The sequence below is a fragment of the Cannabis sativa genome, chromosome 1, assembly GCF_029168945.1.
Source record: "Cannabis sativa cultivar Pink pepper isolate KNU-18-1 chromosome 1, ASM2916894v1, whole genome shotgun sequence".
NCBI classification, from domain to species: Eukaryota; Viridiplantae; Streptophyta; class Magnoliopsida; order Rosales; family Cannabaceae; genus Cannabis; species Cannabis sativa.
The window spans coordinates 26,382,504-26,405,137 of NC_083601.1; the positions used below are offsets into that span (position 1 = coordinate 26,382,504).

A 22,634-nucleotide genomic window follows, 5' to 3' on the forward strand; every position below is an offset into this window, starting at 1 on the left:
TAAATTCAAAAATTAGTTAATCCCATCTCAAGATACCAAACACAGATTAATATCAAGTCTTTGGACAGTAATATTAACTGTAAGCGGTACTCTTGGTGTAGCAATCAAATATTGACAATAAAACTGTGCCAAACAATAGGTCAATCTTTGGACTAACGTATTGCTCACACAAAATACCTTATAATTGTCACACATTTATCGCCACAGGTATGTTTGAAATCTAGCAAAATATTTACTTACCTTTGGGCTAGTCAATATAAGCATCAATTACAAACATACAACCATCCTAATATTTAAATAAATTAATCTACACAAAAGAGGTCACTTTGGCGACATATTGTTTCAATTAATTTACTTAAAATATTAGTCATAAACCAACACCAAAATTTGAATTAAATTGTTTGCACAAAATATATATTTACTAAAATATACTATCACATATATATATATATTATACAGTACTGAAACACATTATATATAAATATGCTTAATCTTTAATAAAACATATATGTGCTCAAACGCTTAAGCTAAACAAGAATCAATCTAATTTATTTTGGGCTGGGGCTTTAATTAGAGTAACGCATATATATAAACGTATCATATATATACTTCTTATTCTATCAATAACCAGAACAAAACAAAAAAAAAAACGGAAAAGATGATTACTGAAGCCAACATAAAATATAGGATAAATACTATTTTGGACCTTATGTTTTGCAAAAGTTACAGATTGGACCCTGTGTTTTGTTAAATGACAAAATGGACCCTGTATTTTCTAAAATAGTAAAAAAAGGACCCTGAGCTTAATTTTTGACAACTTTTTTTTAATACAACCAACTTGAAGACAATGCTTAATACGAACAGATACAAAAAATGTAAACAGTTTTGTCATAGCACTTTTAGATCGGATTATAATTAAACTTTATTTTGACAAAAAAAAAAATCAATTCAGGGTCCTATTTGTACTATTTTAGAAAATACAGGGTCCATTTTGTCATTTAACAAAACACAGAGTCCAATTGGTAACTTTTGTAAAACAGAGGGTCCAAAATGGTATTTAACCTAAAATATATATATAAATCGGCATCTTTGAATCCATATAAAAATCGGCAATTACATAATGATATTATGATGTATACACACACCGAAATTAATTCTAAAGATATACATATCATTACACTTAACATTGAAGCAAACAACGCCGATCAAAGAATATAAACAATACTGAATTTCCAATCAATGATACATAACACCAATCAAAATATATCATGTATTCATGAATCAAAATTTTTCAATATCAACCAAAAAATTCAATATATATATATATATATTTATACATTGAAACTAAAACTGCCAAATATTGCAGTACAATATTATTTAAAGAAAAATTAAAACCCTAATTTTTAAAAGAAATTTTTACATGAAAAATCCATTTTACACAATTTATTACAAAATTACTCACACACGCCTATGACTACATTTTTACTTACAAAGTTGCTTTTATTACACAAATACCACTTAGTCATCATTCCATCCATCATCAATCAAATCCTACTCTCTTCCCTCTCTTTTTTCATTTTCTATCAATCAATCCATCATTTCACTCTCTTTTTTTTTCTTTTCTTTTTATTTTTAATTTTATTTCAGTTTTTAATTTTTTATTTTTAATTTTATTTCAGTTTTTAATTTTTAATTTTTAATTTTATTTTCAGTTTTTAATTTTTTATTTTTTTTCCATAACAATTCTTCTTTTCTTTTTATTTTTAATTTTTAATTGTAAAGCTAGTTTCTTATATATTGTTGCTTAGGTCTAGGATTGACTTCTATCAATCAATCCATCATTTCACTCTCTTTTTTTCTTCTTTTCTGTTTCTTTTTAATTTTATTTCATTTTTAATTTTTAATTTTTAATTTTATTTCGGTTTTTACATAACAATTCTTCTTTTTCTTTTTATTTTTAATTTTTAATTGTAAAGCTAGTTTCTTATATATTCTTACGAAGAAACGGACATTGATAACATATGAAGCGACTGTGTAGAGAATAAAGCCAGAAAGAGTATAGAAATCATTGTGCTTCTTATGTATGTTTGCTCAACAAATAATGCAGAGATTTCATTGTCAACGTTTCTGGGAAAAAAGCTAATGTTGCTGCTGATGTTCGAACCGAGGTTTGTTTTTGGTTTCTTTTTGGTTTTCTCCCATATTTGAAATTTTACACCTTCTATATGTATTTTTTTAATATATTTTTTATCTAGTTGTTTTCTGTCCATTTTTATATCATCAATGGGTAACAATGAGATTTATCATGGATGTTGATGTTCAAAGAGTTTTTCCTGTGTTTTAGTTTGTATACAGTTGTTTTGTAGTTTTATTATAGTTTTGCTACTTGCATATGTTATTTCACTATAAAATTAATATGCAACTATTTGCACAAAACTTACTATGTATAACTACTATTTTTTAGTCCCCATCAAATTAAATTCTTGCATAATATATAAACTATCATAAAACGATAATGCAACTATAATGCAACTATTTGCACTTGCATACAGTTGTTTTGTAGTTTTATTATAGTTTTGCTACTGGCATATGTTATTTCACTATAAAATTAATATGCAACTATTTGCACAAAACTTACTATGTATAACTACTATTTCTTAGTCCCCATCAAATTAAATTCTTGCATAATATATAAACTATCATAAAACGATAATACAACTATAAGGCAACCAAAACAAAAAATAAATCAAAATGTAACTGTATATAACGTAGATGTATTATTCATGAGGTTTTTTTAAAAATTCACATCATACATTGTTTTGAATTTGGTGAGAGGTCCAGATCTGTTTGTTACAGATCTACAGTTCATGAATCTGGATTTCGATATTAGGGGGAGTTGTTTTGATCGAATAAAACAGAAAACAAATGTGTAATTTCAGTTTTTTCACAGTTTTTCTGATTTTTTTTTCGTCATTTTCAGTTTAGATCATTGCAGGTATTTTTTCTAGTTGTTTTTGCCAGAATTAATAGTTGTATTTTTCTCGTTTTGGTTTCATTTTGGTTGTTTTGCGGTTTTGAAACGAGCGCGTATTTTCATCTTCATGGTTCGCTCTGTACAGCTGAAGGCTTAGTGCATGTGGTATTTTTGTAAATATTTGTATGTAGATTGTATAAATGTTTAATGGGCCGGCCCAAAGTATTTTTGTAATTTTTTTTCCTTTTTTGTATTTTTTTTGTTTTTTTCCCTTTTTAAAATCTCCAAATTTTATAAACAAAAAACATCAGATCTTCAATTAATTTAACAAAGGTGGCTCTGGTACCACTTGTTAGGGTTTATAAAACACTTAAGAAATATATAAATACAGATCCAAACATATTCCTAAAAGTGCTTTAATATAGAAAACCCTAAATCATAAATCTATAAAGCCTTTGCTAAATTAAAGAAGAAGAAGATGATAAAATATGAGCGGAAGCACTAACCTGAAGCCATTGTTGGAGATTGCAGAGAAGGTTTTGATCTTCCAAGAATACACTATTTTCTTAGGTATTTTCTCTGATGGGGAAGGAGAGAATACAGAAACCCTAGTGTTTCTTGGGGACCACTACCTATTTATAGAGTCATCTTAGAATAACTCTTGGGTATTTATAATTTGGCCCCTCAACAAATTATAAATTAACTTATGGTATCTACACATTAATTTCATGACACTTTAATACCCTTTTGATACCCATAACATAATTGGTCACTTAATTTTGTATCACACTTTATAATAGCATATACATTATACATATGTGCCTACAAAGGATTTTTTAATCCAACAATAACATTTTATTATTTTAGAAATAATGGAAGTGATAATCCCACCAACTTTATTGGATTGCCAATTTCATTCCTTAATCTTAAATTACTGTGAGACTCACATATTTTATTCTTATTCTGGCAAAATTAGAAAAATAAACATCAATCTCATTCCACGGCTAGTAATTCAATATTTGAACACATACATAATTTAATTCACTTAACACTATATGTACGATAAATTTTTAATCACTATATAAATTTCTTTTGTGATTAAATGTGACTTTTAATCACAACAAAATGTTACTTTTGACTAAAACAAAAAATTTAAATACAAGTTGTCACTAATTTAATGTTAATCATAATAATTATTGTGACTATAAACATATTTAATCATAATAAATTGTAATTTTCGTGACTAATACTTTTAGCCACATATTTTTTAGTTATAACGTAGGAATAATAATTTATAATTAGTCACAACTTTTTTACTTTTAATCACAAATTTTATTATGACTAAAAGTAAAAAATTTTGGAGTATAAGATATCTAATTCTTATTAATGACTATTTTTATATGACTCTCAATCTCAAGCCTCCTAATTACTATCTATTTGTACGAACTAGGGGTTTTCATCAAACTGCTCAAATCGTCCGCACCGCACTACACTACAAAAAAAATGTAGTTTGAATTTTTTTGTGGTGCGGTCGCGATTTGAATTTTTCCTAAACTGCGCGGTGTGGTGCGGTTTGCGGTTTTGAATTGTTAATATGCGATTTCAAACCGCACCGCATATTATAAAAATACCATTTTTTATATTTATTTAGGTCCAATATGTGAAGGTCCAACCTAAGCCCACTAATTATTGTGTTGTTGAAACTTGAAACTTTTTCTTCATATTTATTTTCAAGCCTTATGGTATTTTTGACAAGTGTTGCTCAAACTTTATTGTATTTGTGATAGTTTAATTATTTAGTGATAGTTCAAACCGCATAAACCGCACTGCACTATTTTTTGCGGTGCAATTTTTGCAATTTTTTAGTTTTGCGGTGCGGGTATGGTTTGGGAAATTAAAAAAATCACATGTGCAGATTAGTTTGAAAAAATAATAAAAAACCGCACCACTCGTACCGCGTACACCCCCTTAGTACGAACTACTCACTTTTGTTTATCTTCAAATCGAATATTCTTGCTCATCATCCTTTTATTCGAATTGGATGTCCTAATAAAGATAAAAATTTATACATAGATACTTTCCCAGCCAATTTTGAAAAAAGATAAACACATAAGGACACATTGAAGTTACAGATAATACTTTCCCAAACAATTTGAAGAAAAAACCACATTAAATTTACGAGTTTTTATTTGTTTGGTTTTAGTATTTTCAAGCGTTTCTCTATTTTTTTTTTCCTTTCCCTTCTTTCTGTTCAAGAGAAAAAAATAAAAAATAATACAATAAATAAAATAAGATAAAAAAAAACAGTGCTTTGGAAGTTATGATAATAATATGAGTGATTGAGTTAGGGGTGTGCATAAATAATTCAACTACAACTATCGATTCAATAATACTCACTATCAAAATTTAATGTCTAATTTAGTTATGATCAAATTGAATCGAATGTTGTTTTTGAATATCTAATTGTATTTTTGTAAAAATCTAATATTCAATTGAACTAATTAATATTTTTATATAATTTTAGATAAATAACTAAATTTAATGTTATTATATACTTAAAATATGTATATGTATATGGAATTTAGAATTAAAATTTTACTCTTTTTTTTGGTTTGATGGATCTAATCCAATCCAACAAATATTAGATTAAAACATGAATGGATCTAATCCGATCCAAAAAACTATCAAGCCTAAAATATTAGATTAATTTGAACTAATCCAATAAATATACAGTAGAGCATCTATTTAAGAATATATTTTGGACTTTTATTCAAAAAAGAAATATATTTTGGACCAATTATGTTCTAATTGAAAAGTTATAAATATTCATAATAGTAACTTAGAAAATATATTTCTAATTAAAATTTAAAAGTTATTCTTATTTATACAACTGAAATTGAGATTTAATTTTTTTTTATATTAAATTAGAAATTATTTTTAAATAAATTATTCTTAAATAAAGATTCTGATCTAATTCAAGATTCAGTTTTGGATAATTAAAATTAGTTGGATGGGTGGGATTGGTTTGAATTGGAGGTTGATAAATCTAGAAACGAGCAGACAATAGTATAGAGAGTATAAGAGAGACACATTTGTAAGAAACAATTGGGCCAGTATATAATTTGGCCCACTTAACTCATCCAGGGAAACGTACATGAACATGGAACTGCCTTCGGCCCACTTGAGAGAAACTCTTTTTTTTGGGTAAGTTGAAAAATACCACTTTTATTAATCAATTGATCAAATTTACCTCTAATTTTATATTTAATTGAAATATACCTCTTTTTATATGTATTGTACCCAAAATACCCTGACATAAGAGAGTCACATGGAGAGTATCTTGAAGTGACAGGGGCAAAATTGGTACATTATTTTAAAAAAGAGGTAAAAATGATAGACTTTAAAAAAGAGGATAAAAATAAATAAAAAAAAACAATATAAAAAGGGTATAGAGTGTAATTTTTTCTTTTTTTTTTTAACATTTTTCTCAACCATTCTCTGAACTGTTACGTGCTTATGCTGAGAATTAATTTTGGGAAGGGCAACATTCTTCTTTTGAGTAGTGACTCAATTTTGTATTTTGAATAGAATAGTACTCAAATATTATGAAACCAACTAGCTCATGATAGGATGCATTGTTTAATTTGGATCAAGCTGGCTCATAGATTACTTCTACCAATTAGGCAATTAGTCCATTTTGACCACTGAGTACTACACAACATATATATGGTCCGGAAAAAAAAATTGATATGAAATTCATGTCGTCTTCAACACCACACACACATGCACACATATATATAATGTACACATATATGAATGCAAGGGGATCTCACAAGTCACACTACTAAAAAAAAGGGAAAATTACACTGAAAAAATTATATGAGTTTATTTATTTAATGAGGTGAATAAATAATACTATAAAGTTATGATTTTTTTTATTTATTTTTCTTTTTACATTTATAAGAGAATTTTAATGTCATATATTTATAAAAAAATATAGAAATTTTATATTTGTACAACAATAATAAGTTTTGTCAGAAAAGTCGTTGGCGATGAAAAGTCACCCGTATCGAAAAAATTATCGGAAAAGTTAGCGTCTCTTAAAAAGTCACCAAAAAAGTCATTGTCATTGGAAAAGTCAATGTTGTTAGAAAAGTCACTGGAAAAGTTACCAAAAGTAAATGTCTCAGATCTAAACAAAAATAGAACTGATCTATAACAAAATGAATAATAAATAACACGAAGAATAATTAGTAATTTTACCCCTGAACTTTTGAAAATATTGATTTTGCCTCCTAAAATATACGGCTTGTTAAGAATTTTCCCCGAACTTTTACATCTACAGAAATTTAGTCCTCTGTAGGTCCGTCCCATTATTCCGTTTAAATTATGACATATTTTTGTAAATTAGCAACTTTTTCCCTAAAAATTTGACAACTATCAAATCGCGCCCCCTCAAAATAAACATGAGAAAGATTTAACACGTTTTTTTTTTTTTTGTAAATCTTAAAAAAATTAATTTAAATCTTAAGAAAAAATTATTTTGAATGATTAAAAAAACTATAAAATAAATTAAATTTTAAAAATAATTAAGCAATTTAAAAAATTATTTATGTTTTATTAAAAAGTTCATTTAGATATTAAAAATAATATATTAAGAATTTAATTTTTGTAAAAACTAATTTTTACGAGAACAAACTTAAGTATATTTTGTTTTTCTCAAAAAAAATGTAAATTTGTTTAAATAAACATAATTTTTTTTGGAATTATTTCACAAATACACAAAAACAACAAAACAATTACAAAAATACGGTTTCACAGAATTTTAAACATTTTTATAATTTTTTTTTTAATTTTATTTAAAGAAATACGGTCTTTTTATGTTGTACTCATGTTAATTTGTTGTTGATTTTTTGTTATATGTATGTTATTGTTGTTTTGATGTTATTTAGATTTTATTTTCATGTTACTTTTATGTAGTTTTCTTGTTGTTTTTATGTTGTTTCTATGGAAAACTGTAAAAATGTAAAAAAAAAATTCTTTAAACGTAAAATTATATTTTTCTTTTTTACAAAAAATGGTGTCTTATGTAATTATTCTAAATTTTTTTAGTTTACTTTATAACTTTTTTTTTTTAAATAATTTTATATTTTTATTGAATTTTTAATTATTTTTTTATTTATTAAGATATGAGTTTATAAATATAAATAAATTTATTTTTTTTCTTCAAAAAATTATAGTTTATTTAAATTATTTATTAGATTCTCAATAATTTTGGTTTGATTTTTTAAGATATCTCATTATAAATAAAATAAAGTTTGAAAATAGTTTTTTTAGGAATAATTTAAGTTTTTTAATGAAATTAATATTTTTTTAATTAATTAAATATTTTTATCAATTTTTAATAATCCTTTTCATTTTTTTTTCCGAATTAATAGAATATTATAATTTCTTTTAAAAATAAAATATTATAATTTTTAAAATTAATTTTTAAATAAATAGGCAAAATTTTGTATTAGTCAATGTTCAGGGCGTAAAAATACTAATTTTTAGCGATAAAATAAACAAAACCTAAGAGAAGGGGTATAATTATGTAATTGTTATATTTTAGAGAGAATTTTTAACAAGCCGTATATTTTAAGGGGCAAAATTAGGTAGTACCGAAAGTTCATGGGACAAAAATGCTAATTATTCTAACAAAAAATAGCTAAAACCGGCTATAATTGAAATATAATCGGTTCTGTAACATAATAAATAACACAAAATAACTCAAACCAGTTATAATTAAAATAGAACCGGTTCTATAACAGTATTATAATGAATAAAAATAAATAACACGAAATAGCTCAAACTGGTTATAACTAAAATAGAACCAGTTATATAATATAATGAATGAGTATTTTTTGGGTAAATATGGTACATGTGTAATTATTTGGTTGGTTGGAGCATGTTGAATGAATATTTTTGTTTGAGTTTATCTGGTTTTTGTGTATGAGTTTTTATCTTAATTACTTTACGGAACTAGTTTTTTTATCTTAAATTTTTAACTAGTTGATAAATATAGCTGGTTTTTTATATTATATTATTATTGTGTTATTCTTTGTGTTTATTTATTTTGTTATGAAACCAGTTTTTTTCATATTTATGCCTCAATATTTTTTTAGAATTGATTCCTATTTTTTTTAAAAAAAATATATAATCAATTTTATGAGGTATTATGTATTATAAGGTGTTTTATTGTGGAACTAGTTTTATTTTTAATTTATGTTTCAGTGTTTTAGGAAATAATTTTCTGTTTATTTTTTAATTGTAATCGTTTTGAGTTATTGCGTGTTACTTGTTTCTATTCATTATGTTATATAACGGTTCGAATTATTTCGTGTTATTTGTTTTTATTCATTATAACACATTTATAGAACTGGTTCTATTTTAATTATAACTGGTTTGAGTTATTTTGTGTTATTTGTTTTTATTCATTATGTTACGGAACCAGTTATATTTTAATTCTAACTGGTTTGAGTTATTTATTTTTATTCATTATGTTATAAAACCAGTTATATTTTAATTATAACCGGTTTAAGTTATTTGTTTTTATTTATTATGTTATAAAACCGGTTCTATTTTTAGTTATATCTGCGACATCTATTTCTAGTGACTTTTCCAGCGATGGTGACTTTTTCGGTGATGGTGACTTTTCTGGTGATTTTTTCAGTGACGTTAATTTTTCTGTCAACTTTTCTGGCACCAGTGATTTTTCTGATGCTGGTGGTTTTTTCGGCGAAACTTATTATTACAAGTTTTATTAAATTTATTTATTGTTTTTTCTCATATTTTAAACTTTAATTATTTTTTAATCTTATATTTTTTTGCATTATTTATTTATGTCATATAAAAAGTAAATACTCTTACATTTTCCTCTATATATATATATATGAAAAAAATCCTTAAAAAAATTTATATAGGCCCTATACGAACTAGTTACATGGTCTTCAGCACACATGACCAGTACTCCTCCCATAGAATATGACTAATGCGTTGAAAATATGGACTAAATTTTTTGACATGACACGAAACTGGCATGAGCTCGAAACGCACGAACACAACCTGACACAAAAGAATATATGCTTAGGCACGACACAGTACGATATGAAAAATACATGAATTTAAGCACGACATGACACAAAAAATATAGGCTTAGGCACGATAAGCCCGAAAGCACTGCACGTAAGCACGAACAGATTAGTTAAAAAGCATGATACACTACAAAAACCCAATAATTTAATAATAATAGCACTGATAAATATTTATTTATCAATTAAAAATAATAGTAATATTTAAATTATAATAATTATAATTATTTTTTATATGATTGTGTATAACTATTATTGAAAAAAGATATCAAAATAGTTATAACAATATTTAGCTCTTAAATTGTAATAGAAATGCAAAATTATCGAACACGAATTTGAGCCCGTATAAGAAAACAACACTACTACAAAAGTCAGAATTCGCGACGGTCTTAAAAGCACAATTTTTGGGGGACCATCGCTAAAAAAATAAAATAACTATTTAAAATCTTCGGGAAAAATTAGTATTCTCGACGATTTATAACAGTAATTACAGGAATAAGCGACGGCTTTAATTAGAATTAGTAAATTTATTGAGCCCTTATATTCGACGGTTTAAGGGCCAAATTGTCACCTATACTATAGGCGACGATTTTAAACCATCGGGTATAAGGGCCCAATAAAAAAATCGTTACCTACTTCTCGCCACATTTCCCACGTGCCCACCAACTTTTTTTGTATGCCCACCTATTTCTTCTCACCTATTAATTCTTCTTCATTTAAAACGAAAAATCTTAACTCTCCAAAAGCCCACCCACGCCTCGGCACCATCGCCCTCCTCTCTCGCTGTCTTCCTCTGTCTCTCGATCTCCCTTTATTCTCATCTCTCTCGTCCATCGATCTCCACCCACCCCTCCTCCCGTCGGTCTCCCTCTCCTTTCCATCGCATATGTTGGACCACCACCACCTTTCGTCAGTGTTCCTCTCATCTCCGTCTCATACGTCGGACCACCACCACCTCCTGTCTGTCTCCCTCTCTCTACGATCGGTATAAATACATTTATTTATTTATATACTTTTTTATTTATTATATATATTTATTTAATTTGTTATTGTATAAATTTAATGTGTTTAAAAGTTAGTTGTTATTGTAATAAAATTAATTAGTTGTTTTATTTAATTTAGGTAAAATTATAAAACTAATGTAGGAAAAAAAATGGGGGAAAATGGCAGAATTTTTTTTCCTCTTATTTATTTATTTATTTATTTTTTTTTTTTTACATTCTCAACGGTTTAGGCGACAGTTTTAAACCGTGCCCTATACTATAGGCGACGGTCGGGAAGTCCACATTAGCGACAGTTTTTAATCGTCGCCTATTTTGTCCGTTTTACGACGGTCGTATAGGCGATGATTATAGAAACCGATAAGAATACTTTAAACAACTGTTTAAAAACGTCGAGAAAAACTATTTTATTAATAGTGATAGTGGTAATTAATGCATTGATTTGGACATTTAAAATAATATTTTATAACAGATACTCAGATAGAGTACTTTTAATTTGGCCAAAGAATTTGAAATATCAAGATATAGAGCATGATTTGATCAATTATGATAATGTATAAAAGTAAAGTATAGGCCACTTGTGGTGCTATTACGTAGTAAAGATGCAGGCCGGACCTTGTTTAATAATAGGCCCAAAAAATTTGTTGAATATGTGTTTTATCTAAAGTAAAGTGTGAGTATTATTGGACTTTTTTTTACAATTTTTTTTTTAAAATATCATTTTATTCAATGCAAAAAAATATAGTATACAAAAATTTGGGCCTGAATTTGAGTGGGCCCTAAGCACGGGCCCAATCCACTTTAGGCGAGGCCTGTAAAGATGTTTGGTTTTGGATTAATATCATTACAATTGCTGATTTAGCAATATAAAAAGAAAGAAAAATATTTGTTCTACGATACGGCATGACCCTTATTTTTTATGGTACGATACAACAGAATTTATATTTTTTTATAGCACATCGTGTTATAGAGTTCCACATTGTTAATATTTGGAAAGATAATAGAATACATAAGAGGAATGTGCTACTCCTCCCATAGCCAATTAATCAATTTTGAGATAGAATTTCATTTACCTTATCCCAAATTCTAACACGTTGGCCTGTATTTTAAAAAACCCAAAAAGTATGGGTCAAGTAGAGCTAACATTTCACACACATATTTTCAGCTATGGATATGACCTTTGAAATATGGTAATGATTTAATATAGTATAAATAATAATTAAAAGGGATCTTAAGATCATTGAACTATTAGGAATGAAGAAAACAAAAAGTTTGTTTTGAAACAATAAAATATGTAGACAAAAAGCTAGCTATATGTATTTTAGAAATTAAGGACAACCACATTATTATTTCTTTTCATCATAATACATTTTTATTATAAAACAACTTGAGATATATGTGTTGAACACTTACAAAATAGTATTGATAAAAACCTAGTCAATATATATATATACTATATACTTGTTACGTGTAAGTCACCTATGTTAATTGTATTTTAGTTTTTTTTAATATCATAATTTTAAAATTAATAATATTCAATGTAGTGATAATCATTGAAATTTGAAAGCATAATAGTTACCATTATACTTTGCAATAGTAATTAAAAAAAATTATTATTCATCCTAAATTTATCTTCGACTTTAATGAAAATGCTCCTCTGTTAAACTATTAAAACATTCAAATTTAATTTAAAATAATATTTAAAATTTAACTAATTTTAAATATCAAGATTTGAAAATAATTTTTAATAAAAAAATAAACAATATGAACAAAATTATTATTAATTGCAACACATTAATTATATTTAGGTTTGATTAATTATATGGATGCTGACCCTTTACGTGGCAACATCTAATAATTTGTTATTTTTTTTTATTTAAAAAAAAAGTTACCTAATAATTTTTCATAAATCAAGAATTCTGTTATATAGCCACATTTTATATATATACTAGTAAAATACTACGTGCGAGGCACGTATACTAAGTTTTATGCTAGGTGTGTCTTGCTTTATTTAAAAATAATACAACAAATAATTAAAGAAAAAATATTAATTATTATTTGAGATTATTAATATGTATATTCAATTAATGTAATGATGTTGTTAGTAATGTTTAAAAGTAAATACTGAATACAATATATGACTGCAAATCAAAGAAGTTAGGAATTTCGCTATTGATTCTTCGAAACAAACTTCTTGATTGTTGTGAGAAAAAAAATATAATGGAAGCAAAATACATTTGAACAGACCAAAGAACAAAAAGATGAAATATAAATGTTGCCCCTAACTTTTTCCAATATACGTGGACCAATCAGACAGGGACACGTGGATCAAGCAATTCATAATATTTGCTCAGTCTTTATGCCATAAGGTAACGTCCCGGACGTAGGTCCCGGAGAAGGCATGTGGAACTCAATATGCTCCCGGAAGCTCATATAACGCTAAGGCGTCTCCGCGAGGTGTCAGGTTTCTCCTGAGCAATCAAGTCGCATTAAATGCCGCATGGGAGGAAGCGTGTTGGGACTGCTACACGCAATAAAGTCTGACGGCACAACCTCCAACCAGCAGCGCCACAGTAATGATCATTTAAGTCTAGCGACAGCTACACTGTGAAGAGTCACGTCAATCAAAAGGCAATAAGGACATTCCACATAAAAACCCTACAGCACCTAGGGATTTGACCATGCATTACCCATGATATATTCATTGGAAATACTCAACTTTATGGATACTTACAGATACACTTGTAAGGACAATTTTAGGGATTACCCCGCCAAAAATACTATAAATACCCCCTCAAAGCTCATTAAATGGGATCGAGAATCTTGGGCTGCATATGAGCAAGTAGAGTAAATACTCACCAAGAACATTCTCTGTATTTATAAGGGTGAAACTCTCCCAAGTATATTCTCTGTATTAAATACATCCATTAATAACAAAGACTCGTGGACTAAGGCTCATTAACGCTCCAACCACGTAAAAATCCTTCTCTCACTTTCTTACAGCTCGGTAATTTTATAATATTTTATTAGTTGCCGAAAATCTCGGTCAACAATAAAATTGTAATCTCACAAAAAAAACGTTCACAAAATTACGAGTTTCTAAAAAATCCTTCAATTTTGTTCCAGTTATAACACCAAGAAAACAACAGCCACACTTCCATTTGAGGTTAAGAACTGCCATTGATATGCAATAACCACCACCATCTAGTCATCTACTTCGAGGAAACTCCAATATCTGAGGCTTCTCCTCCTCCCCTTCGTCTTCATGGTTGTACGCATTCTTCATCAGATCTGGATTGGGGTGTGAATATATAGGGTAAATGTGGTGGGAAGATCTCACATGGTTCAAATCTAAGGTGAGAAGAAGAAAAAAAAATAAGAAAAAGGAAGATGAAGATTTACAGGTTGCAGAGAGAGACTAAGAACAATGGTTTCTAATCTTTAAGAACATAGAAGAATGATAAAAAGAATTGCTCTACTCCCTGATGTAAAATATAGGCGTGTGCGCACATGGCGTTCAGGTGTCTTGACATTTGCATACCTGAAAGAATATAGAGAAGAAAAATATGAAACAAACAATCATATTTTGGAGATGGAGCAAAATTTATACAATACTGGAATTTAACCAGGAAACTACCAGTTATATAAATATTTTTTAAAAAAATAAATAAAAAGGAAATATTTCAAATCAATAATAATTACTTTTTCAATAAACTTTGCTTTGGTGGTTTTCTGACTAAAATAAAATTTGTTGGTGATCCTTTTAATTAAAAACAAATACAAAAATTGGTATTTTCCAAATGCACAAAACAAAATGCATGAGTAATGTACAGTCTTCTCGCCTAAACTTGGTTCACATCAAGAATGAGAACGTGACCGCACAAACTCTTCGAGTCTATCCCACACCTCTAATGCTGCAGCTCTATCTTGATGCCGTTTGTTCTTACTAATCTGCACATTAAAATTCCAAATATAAGTGTAATTTAACAAACAAACAAAAAATAGAAATCAAACACAAAGAAAGTGAATTGGAAAGCAGAACTTCAATGTACTAAAGATCAAGGAAATAAGCAGTTCAAAAATGGAAAACAGAATGCTTACTGAGATAATCTTCACATTCCACTGCTTCACAGTCTTCCCCAATTTTGCCTCCCTTCATATGCATCTTCGGTTTCGGGTTAGGGTCATAACCCATTTCATCGTCGTAGCCACCCATACCTCTGTCGTCGGCGGTCATAAGCCGACTCTTAGCCACCAACCCATCTTTCCTCTGCTGCGATTCGATTTGATACCCATCTTTGTGGCTTTCCAACAAAGCTTCACGGTCCTTTAGTGGTCGCTCGCTCGATCTAATCAACGCCATAAATTTATTTCACAAATCAAAAACAAAACAAATAAATGAAATCATAAATTTCTGGAGAATAACGAAAGATATTAAGATTTTTCTGAAGCAAAAGAAAACGGCAAAAGAAACTTACCACAATCTGATAACAAATTTGATCCATGACCTTTCTCCATCTTCCTGTGGAAATTTTAGAGTAAGAGATTGTAAAAGAAGAAAACTTTTTGTGGGTTTTTGATATTGAAGAAGAAAACTTTTTGTGGGTTTGTGCCTAAAAGGCTCTGCAAACGTTTGCCGGAGTTGGATTTCTTGAGATCCGGCCAGAGATAGTTGGAGGTGAGACGAGTGGACCGCGGCGGCGCATTCGTCGAGATGAAGTCGGAGATAATAGCTCCACCACACATGGTTCTCGATCCACAGCACACAAAGCCTAGATTGAAATGGTTATGGAAATTTTAGAGTAAGAGATTGTAAAAGAAGAAAACTTTTTGTGGGTTTTTGATATTGAAGAAGAAAACTTTTTGTGAGTTTGTGCCTAAAAGGCTCTGCTTTTAAATTGTCAATGATCATTCATAACCTTTTTGATAACTTTTTGATATTCAGTTCATCATGGAAAGTAGGATTGAAAGTGACCCATGGCTACACAATATCAGTTTTAGGATATTTAATTGAGGTGATTGTTAATATCAGTTCAAATTCAAATATTTAATTTAGGATATTTATTATTATTTTATTATAGATATATAATATTTTATTATTTTATTAAATAAAAATTAAAAGTCACCCATAAAATTCCCAAAAACCAAAAATTTCAGTTATATAGGTATACTTTATATAGAATAGATATAATAAGAAAATTTTAATTAAAAGTGTAAGAATACACGTGCATGTGTGAGTCTGTCTTAGTGTTTTATGCTACTAATTGCCGATTTTAATGTTTTTTTTTTTTATTTTGGAGAGAGTAAGTTAATTTGGGAAGAAAATTAGGAAGAAGAGATATATATAGTACTTATAGCTTATTATTATATTACAATGCATGAAAGTTAAATCATTTGAACCGTAGTTACGTACAATATGCATATATAAGATTCCTCTTCTAAATTATGTGAGGCTGAATTTTATCTACATGTCTTCAAACAAGCAAAGGGTATACAAGGTCACAATTAGTTCATCTTATTTTACTTCAATCTTCAAAAATATAAAATATAGAATGTACAACGAAACGTACGTACAATAAAGGAAAAAAAAACAGATTATATATGAGAGGAAATCATACCTAAATTTATAAGTTCTACCTATATATATATCTATATATTCTCTTGAGGGTACACCACTAGCTGTAAAAAAGAAAGAAAAAAAAAAAAAGCTAGGTAGCCTAAAAATAAGGGAAAAAAACAGGAATATTCTAAAAATGGAAAAATATTACAACAATACTGTGGGCCGGCCCAATGAACATTTGTACAGCCCAAAATGAAAATATTACAAAAATACCACTTGCCCTTACCTTCAGCCGCACGTCACAAACGGAGAGGATGAATGAAGCTCCATCGATGCAGTCGGCCACGCAACCAGAATGAAACCAGATCGAACGTAAAACAACTGTAAATCCCGTCGAATTTCAATAGGAAACGAACAAATCCAACGATCTAAACAGAATTTTTTTTAAAAAAAAAAGAGCAGGACAACCGTGGAGAAACTGAATTTCAACATTTGATTTCGGTTTTTATAGTGCAATATCATTCAAACGATCGTCGAAAATTCAGATTGAAGCAATGTAAATCTGTATTGAACAGATCTGGAGCTCCCCCTCAAATCCAAAAAAAAAAAAAGGTATGAACTGAATTTTTTTTTCAACAATGATACACGGATTTTTTAGTTGCATTCTGGTTGATTCACTGGTGTGCAACAGGAAATTCATATGGTAAAACCCATAAACAAGAACTGATTCTGATTACGGAAACAAGGGATACTAATAACTTTTTTTTATTTTTTTTTTGCGTTGGCTTACAGTTGCATTATCGTTTGAAAATGGTTTAGAAATCATGAAGAAGTGTTATATGACAAGTACCAAGAGCTAGCATATATACAAGGTAAGATCTATGTTAATGGTAGCAAATTAGTTTTATAATAGTTGTAAATCGATCTGATTCGAATAAACATGATGAAAAATGACAATGCGTAAGAACTATGTAATTTTGGGGATATAATTGTGGTTTTTCAGTTGGTTTACAGTTGCATAATCATTTAATAATAGTTTCATTACGTTTTTTGCAGGAATTTATTGTGGAAAAGATAGAGGACAGAACAGTTTGAGACATGGTTAGCTTCCCAAAATTTAAATGAAGTTTCTTAATAGTTTTATTCTCGTTTCTTTGTAGTTTATTAACAACCAAAAAAATGGCAAAATCAGGAATCAGGACAGGAAATACAATGCTTGAACAAAGGAACAGAGATAGAAGTAAGTTTGTACTCTATTTCATAACATAATAAAACCAGTTTTAAAATTCGTTGCCTCGGACTAATAACCATTGCAAAAACACAGGAAAGGAAAGACATTCCATTCCTAGTCTTCTACAATGGAAAATTCGATGATCGAATGAATTATGAAAATTATGAAGCCAGTGGACACTACATTTCTGCCAATTGTAACTATGAAGATTTGCAACAGAAACTCAAAGATGCCCTGGAATGCAACCAAGAAAACACTGTTTTGCAACTGAAATATCAAGTGAAGGAAGGATACCAACCATTGAGGATAAAGGATGATCAAAGCCCGCATTTCTACATACAACTCAACCGAAAGACCCCGACTTCACAACATACCCAATGTGTGTGAATGTCATCAACAACCCAACAACAACCATCGATGCAACATTCTTTGGAAATGACAATTCATTAATTACACATAGAAGCGCCTTCCAACCACTCGAATACAATGCAAAGCAACAACAGAAGACTCAACAAATCAACAACATATAATTGAAGCAAGAGTACCGGAATTTGGGGAAGAAAGTTTTGACTTCGTGGACTATGCAAAACTTGTGGCGAGAGGAAATGGTTGAGCAACCGGAAAACAACGAAAAAAAGGAACCGAAATCACAGATTATGACGAACTACTAATCACAGGATCCGCATCATCCAGAAATAGAAGAAGCACAAATATACAAAGACAAAGAAACACCGCAGAGTGTGCTTGGTTTCTATGCAATTAGGAACAACTTCCAATTCGAGTTAAAAAATCATGTGCAAGAACATACAAGATTTGTTGTTTGGATCCAAAATGCAAGTGGGCACTAACAAAGCATCCGAAACGGTCCAACAAAGTCATTCATCATTCGAAAGTACGACAAAGGTGATACACACTTGTGATCTAAACATCAGCATTTGCCGACAAGAGACAAGCTACAACGAAATTGATTGGAAACTACATCAAGCCACGGTTCACCAACATAAAAACAACTCAAACGCCACAAGACATCGGAGGAGAAATGAAACACAAGTATGGGGTCGAATGAACTACATGAAAGCATGGAGAAGCAAAGAGCACGCGCAAGAAGAATTACGAGGAAAAGCCAACGAATCATACAAAGGGTTCTTTGCCCGGTTTTTTGCACATGTTGCAAAAAACTAATCCCGAACAATAGTGCACATGGAAACGAGAGAATGACAACGGCTTCAAGTACTTGTTTGTCGACCTTTGGATGCATCAATAAAAGGATGGAAGAAATGCAAACCTATAATAGTTGTTGACGGAACTTTCCTTAAATCAACATATGGAGGTACATCGCTCTCTCGCTTGTACACGGGATGCAAATGGGCACATTTTTCCACTAGCTTTTTCCGTTGTGGATTCGTAAAACAACAACTCATGGCAATGGTTTTTCACAAAAGTGAGAGAAACATATGGGATTAGAGAGGAACGGTGCTTGATCTCGGATAGACATGAGAGCATAAGTAAGGCGGCTTGTCAAGTATTTCCAAATCACACATTGCTATTGTGTATACCACCCGTTAAGCAACCTAAAAGCAACCTTCAAGAAGAATGCAAGCAAGCCGGATAAACCATTCTTCGCCGACGAAGCATACACGAGAGAGGAAATTTGAATACCATATGAGCGAGTTGGACGGCTTGGACATCCGTGTAAGACCATATTTACAACAAGTTGGATACCACAAATGGTCAAGATACCACTTTGCAAAAACAACGGTATTCAACTATGACTTCAAACATTCTTTGAATCTCTAAATGCGGCAAACTTGGCCTAGAGAGCTACCAATCACAACAACGATGGAGTCATTGAGAGCATTGATTCAACAATGGACATACACAAACAGGAAAAAAGCACAGAAAACAACAACATTTTTAACACCTACAACAGAAAAGAAATTAGTCCACAACTTTGTGGAATCATTGACAGAAAATGTAATGACATGTTAAATATTTTAGTTGCATTTTAGTTTCTTTATAGTTTGTTTTTCGTTGTTATACATATTAACAGTTTTACACTTAATCCGCAGGTAAAACCAATAAACGAGACCATGTTCGAAGTCATTGAACTAACCAGATCATGGGTCATCAACCTCAAGGAGAAAACATGCGGTTGCAACGATTCCAACTTGATGAGTTACCGTGTGCTCATGCGCTTGCTGTTATAAAAGAGATGAACTTGAATGTTTACAACTACGTTCGGGTTATTACACCACGCGAACATGGCTTGAAACATACAGCGGCTCAACATATCCGTACACAATCACACAACTTGGGATGTGCCACAAAACATAAAAGATATCATTGTTACGCCACCAAACCAAAAAATAAGATGCGGAAGACCAAGGAAACGAAGGTTTTTATCTCGAATGGGATACAAAAAAACATAACAGTGCGGCAAATGTGGACAACACGGACACAATCGAAAGACATGCAACAATCAAGCAATAAAATAGATACATATGAAATATTTGAATTGTTTAATTTTGTGTGCAAATTCAAACAAAGTTGATCCGTGATGCTCTAAATACATGGGATTTCATTTTTATGAAATTTGAAACGATTTTTTAATAGTTTCAAAATCGTTTTGTTACAGGTTACGACCCTTTGTAAAATATTAAGTACGGAATGACTTATTCTTTACGCTTTAAAGGCATCAGTCAATAATTGATAAAACATAACTTGAATAAGGGAAAAGAGTTAATGGAATACGAAGAATAAATATACATTCATAGCACTATTTAGGAAAAATGAAAACATAGTTTGTATTTAGTTGGTTAATAGTTTCTCCATAGTTGTGCGACCGTATATAAGAACTTGAACAATTAAAAAAACACACAACTTTGGGAAATACAAACCTATACAATAAAGATATTATAAGGAGTGAATGTCAAATATCCTAAAAGTTTTAAACCAACTACATAGTTTTAAACACACAACAACACTAAAACTTGTCAAGTAAATAGATTCAACAACTAACATAATAGAGCCACCAAATTAAAAGTTCCTATTTCTTCAATTTAGATGCCTTAGAAGACTTGGTTTGCTTCTCATCCTCATTGTCAATACTTTCGTCAATTTTCCTTTGTCCGTACGAGTAGAAAAGTGAAGCAAGCTCGGGTTCGATAAACTTCGATGTCAAAGTCCGCAGGGGACATCCTTTCCGTGTATAAAGAATTCGGCAAAGGCAGCAACATATGCTCCACAATCACCGTTAAAAAACATAGAGAAAAAATAAACAGATTAGAAACTAAAAAACAACATAAAAGAAACTTAAAAGAAACACTCACTTCTTCGCCGAGACGCAAGACCACTAAGCTCCACGATTCCGAATGGAGTTGTAGGGTCGAAAGCGAGGCAGAACTTGTGCTCTATTCTTCCGGAACCCAAGTAAATCGAAAAACAAAAGGCAAAGCAACACGGAATAAGCCTTCATCGCATTCCTAGCTGCGGCATTCATCTTCGCGGTTCTCAAAGAATTGTACAGAAATAACGTCCTTTCGTGCACGTCAAGACGCCCAAAAACCCAATGACTTTCCCTTCTTAAATTGATGATGAAAAGCACGTGATCGGCTTCATACCAAGGCTTGGAACGGGGAATGCGCATACCTCGGATGTAATGCGCAATTGGGTGGGCGGCGTGAATGTGTGACATCTTAGTCTTCATTGACTTGGCCTTGTTAAATTTGTGGTACAATGCTTGGATGGAATCATCAAAAAGACAATCGATGGTTGCGAAATTCAACGTCACGGCGGAAGAATACTTACCTTTTTTCCGAAGGTAATAGAATATGGTGTTCATATGCCGAGAAAAAAAAACAACACGTAAACACAAATGAAAAGGTTTAACAACCGTAAAAAACCGAAATGTAGTATCAAAACTAAAAAACATTTATAAAGAAACTATAAACAAACTACCATAAGTACAATATAAATTGGAAACTTTACCGAGTCGTTCATAAACATGTCGCATGTGGCCAAATGGTAAAACCAAGTTTTATCCTCAACATAATCAACACCTAGCCTAAAACCCGGGGTAAATTTCTTTGCGCCGTCTTCATAACAATTATAATGCCTACAACAACAAAAAAACGGCAAAAAAATAGCATTAAAACGGGAATAAAAGCTGGAAAAAAAATAATACAAAAACGAGATTTAATAAAAAACGATCACACAGGGATGTTTAAGCAATCCTTCACCAATCCAAGAGTCAAATTTTGCCTCAATCTCGGTAGATACGGGATCGGCAAAAGCATCATTAAGAGCATAAAGGCCCTTCACATAAGTCACCATTTTGAAATCCCTATCATCCCCACTCGACCGAGAACCCGAGGACATAAGCTCCATTGGAGTGCTCCCGACATCGGGACCCGAAATCAACAAATGGAGATTTCAAGGCCGGAGCACGCTTCCTCTTATCCAACGAGGTGTATCGTAGACGTATCCTCGGTTCTTCATCAGTATGAAGGGCATCTGACTTTTCACCAACAACATCTGGATTGGGTGCGGGGACCTAAAAAATAAAGAATGCATTAAAACAGTTGCAAAACATACTAGAAACTAATGAGCAACCAAAAAGAAACCTAGTTTTTTTGAAAACAATTAAAAGTAAACTTACATTGATTTTAGCAACAGCCTCCAAGCCAGCCAACACAACTTGATCATCATCTATTACAAGCTGGCTCAACCCATCAAAGAA

General features: G+C 30.2%; 1 long non-coding RNA gene across 1 annotated transcript; it reads right to left on the minus strand.

The window, feature by feature from the left end:
- Positions 1-14,733: 14,733 nt before the first annotated feature.
- Positions 14,734-15,598, minus strand: LOC115720801 (uncharacterized). The gene is made up of 3 exons (XR_009685213.1): positions 15,584-15,598; positions 15,207-15,454; positions 14,734-15,056 (listed from the first exon to the last, which is right to left on the minus strand). It is a non-coding gene; the product is annotated as an uncharacterized LOC115720801 (long non-coding RNA).
- Positions 15,599-22,634: the final 7,036 nt, after the last annotated feature.